The sequence below is a fragment of the Orycteropus afer genome, unplaced genomic scaffold (genome assembly GCF_000298275.1).
Source record: "Orycteropus afer afer isolate SDZICR_OR568_19922 unplaced genomic scaffold, OryAfe1.0 scaffold00071, whole genome shotgun sequence".
Taxonomy (NCBI): domain Eukaryota; kingdom Metazoa; phylum Chordata; class Mammalia; order Tubulidentata; family Orycteropodidae; genus Orycteropus; species Orycteropus afer.
The window spans coordinates 8,270,305-8,273,985 of NW_006921658.1; the positions used below are offsets into that span (position 1 = coordinate 8,270,305).

Here is a 3,681-nt window from a genome sequence, read left to right on the forward strand (position 1 = left end):
CACATGTACTATCTAGTGTGATAGATCCTGATTACCAAGGGGAAATTGGGTTGGCTTTACATAATGGAGGTAAAGAAGAATATGTCTGGAATACAGGAGATTCTTTAGGACATCTCTTAGTACTCCCATGCCCTGTGATTAAAGTCAATGGAAAATTACAGCAACCCAATTCTGAGATGACTGCTAACGGCCCAGACCCTTCAGGAATGAAGGTTTGGGTCACCCCACCAGGCAAAGAACCATGACCAGCTGAGGTGCTTGCTGAGGGCAAGGGAAATACAGAATGGGAGGTGGAAGAAGGTAGTTCTGAATATCAGCTATGACCACATGACCAGCTGCAGAAACGATGACTGTGATTGTTGTACTTCTTCACTGTATATGTGCATCACATATTTTTGTTTCCTTCTGTTATGAACTGTGAAATGTAAATAAGGTTAATGCATTTTGGTTGTATGTGTGTTAGCGTATCATGTTAGGCACAAGTATGACTCTATAACTGTCCTTATTTAGAGATTATATATGGTTAAGAAGATGTGCACAACTGTCAAGCTGACAGGGGGTGGACTGTGATAGTTGGAGCTGTATGTCAACTTGGCTGGACCCCAGTTCTGTGTGGTTGTTCCCATGATGGGATCAGATGACTGTGTTCTGAGTGGCCAATCTGTTCAAGGGGCGATTCCCTAGGGATGTGTGGCCTGCTTCCAGGATATCCAGGGACATTCTGGAAAGAGAGACATTCTTCTGTGGATTGGGATTCTGTTGTGCTGCCTACAACTGTCTGTGAGCAAGCAGTCCACCATTCAGCCTGGAGATCTTGGATTCATCATTCATTGGAGTCAACCACCAGTGTACTGCCTGCCAGCCTTGAGCTCCTTGGCCCCCGCGGTTGCAGGAGCTAGGAAAAGCCTCCAGCCTGACGTTTGCTCCAGGGACTTTGGAACTTGCCAGCTTCTATACATTTGTGAGCCATTTTCCTAAGATAAATTTCTCTCTCTCTTTATATATAAGCTTTGCTCGTTTTTGTTTCTCTAGAGAACCCAGTCTAACACAGTACGCACATACTTTTAAAGTATTATGTACTCTGTTATGGTGGATACAGAAGTGACTGATGCCCTATGTAACATAAGCTACACAGGAGATTTCTTTTCACCAGAAATCTGGATATGCAGAGAATTGATAAATGAAAACAGCAGATTTTAATGCCTGAAAATACAGTCGTTCTGTTAACAGTTAGTTTAACTAATATCTGAGTCCTACTATGTGCTGAGTAATCAGTCTCTTTCAGCTTTCTACCACTAAATCAATCATCCATCCTCACTTTTTTTTTTGTAAACAGTAGAGTTTTATACAAATATAAAGCATGTACCTTCAAAGCTATCACTGCAATAGATACTTATTCAATCAAACAAAACATCTTTTTAAAAATTTTAACAATATATAAATACAATCACAACATAATATGCTGATTAAAAGACTCCAACAAACTTTACAATACCTACAACAGAATTTAGATTCTTACAATAGTTTGTGTAGGTTGGTTTGTTGTTGTTGTTGTTATTTGCCGTTCAGTCGGCCCCGACTCATAGCGACCCCTCCTTGGGCTTCCGAGGCAGTATCACTACGGAAGTAGGATTGCCCAACCTTCCTTCCGATGAGTGGCTGGTGGGTTTGAAACGCCAGCCTTCCGGTTAGCAGTCAAGTGCCTTAGCCACTATGCTACCAGAGCTCCCGTAGGTTGGTTTAGCACAGTTAAATATATTGCTTTGTTTTAAGAAATATCACTAATACAATAACCATTATAGCAAGAAAAAAATAGATTAATAAAACAAACTGTCCTTTAGGCATTTATTATGCCAAATATTTAAATGATTATTCTCACTATCACATAAGAATATTATTCTCTGAGTGTTAATCAAATTTCATTTGGCCAAAAACCACTAAAGAGCTTCTAAGAAATTCCTAAGTAAAACCCAGCTAATCTTTTAATAAAATAGAGTAGCAGCAATTTCTAGGTAACCTTAAATACAAGCTATGACAATTCTATTTAGATGGATGCCTGAAATACATGACTTGTTATAAATGAAAATAAAATTTTAGAAAACTAGTTAACACCACTTGCCCAAATTTCATTTTTACTTGTTTGTGGATGTTTAGGATAAAAATTATTTCTCACATGAAGATACACCAAAGTGCTTACTCTTCCATGGAAGCAAAACTTTCTTTTTAAATTATCAACAGAAATACTATGTAAAAGCATAGAGCTTTTAGAGTAAGAACATTCTTCTACAAATAACTATGGATCAAAATGCAAGGTCTTTGTTATATGTGCATATGAACACAAACACTTCAATTCATTTGGGATACATGGATATTACAAGAATGTGTATATGCACACATACACCATGAAGTAAATTCTGATAATGTTGACAGTGACACCATACCTTCAATCTTCAATTTCCAGAAAGAAAATAAAAATTTACATGAAAACTACTATTAAAAAATAATAATTATAAATGGAAAAACAAACCCAATACTACTCTTTCCAACATGTACCGAGCTCTAAAAGGTTCAAAGCCAAGAATCTTTTCAGTTGCTCCCCAATGTAACAGAAACATAAATTTTCTCTCTTTAGGAAGTCTGATCATCTTATGTTTTATTTTCCAAGATAAGAGGTAGCCATGCTGGTTAAATTCTTCCTGCTGCCTACTTTACACCTGATGTAGCCATACAGGTTGGCACCTTGTAGCACCACACCCATGATAACCACTGCCAACCATTTCACTCTAAAGGAGAAAAGTGCACTGAAGGAAATATCACCCACAGCAGTGGGCATGTAATAAGTTCTAACCAAAAAATTCTTGATTCAGACTCTGAAACAGCTTTGCTCTCTTGAGAGGATGCCTTCCTGGATTCAAATACCCAATGGCTCTTCCCATCTTCATCAATATGATTCCACCAACGCAGGCCAACCATTAGTCTACCTGTGACATTCTTCACTGCCCAAAAGTCACATGACAACAACAAGATAATTGTCACCATTCAGGCAATAAAGCTGCTGCTGAACAATTCACAGAGAAGATAGACTATAATTGCACTGACTCAAAAGAATAATGGAAAAATGATGCCACTGGGTGTCTGACTTTGGATTTTTTTGGTCTATTATTTGTTTCCTCTTCAGCATCAAACAGTGAAACATCTTCAGTGTCATCATTACTGTCCTGCTGCAATATGGCGAACTTGCGCCAGCCCCACTTCTGGGTAGCCATGTCAGGGCATTCGTGGCCAAGTTTCAGCTGTGGAACGCCTCCGCACAGGTCAGAAGAGGGTTAAGTACAAGCCCTTCCTCACTTTCTTAATGTTAACAATGGAAGATGTTTTTCTGTGTCTCCCTAAGGCTAGCACATTTCCCCTGAGTGGGAAAACCATCTCCTCCTGCTGCTGTAAAGGACACTTTCTTCACTATCTTCTCATCTGGATTTTTTCCATCAGTAGTCTGACCAATTTATCTCCATTTCCACTCCTTTTTGCTATTGCCACCTCTTCAGCCTTCATTTATTCCTCACCCACTGCTATTGGCTTTTGCTATTATTGAACTGAAGGAACTTCGGAAAGGCCACTGACCTCCTTGTCTCCAGAGCCAATTAAAACTAGTTAGTCACTGACCTCTCAAAAACAATGGCT

At 39.0% G+C, this 3,681-nt stretch overlaps 1 pseudogene; it reads right to left on the reverse strand.

Annotated features, from left to right (window-relative positions):
- Positions 1-2,653: 2,653 nt before the first annotated feature.
- LOC103196947 lies at positions 2,654-3,266 on the reverse strand (annotated as a pseudogene).
- Positions 3,267-3,681: the final 415 nt, after the last annotated feature.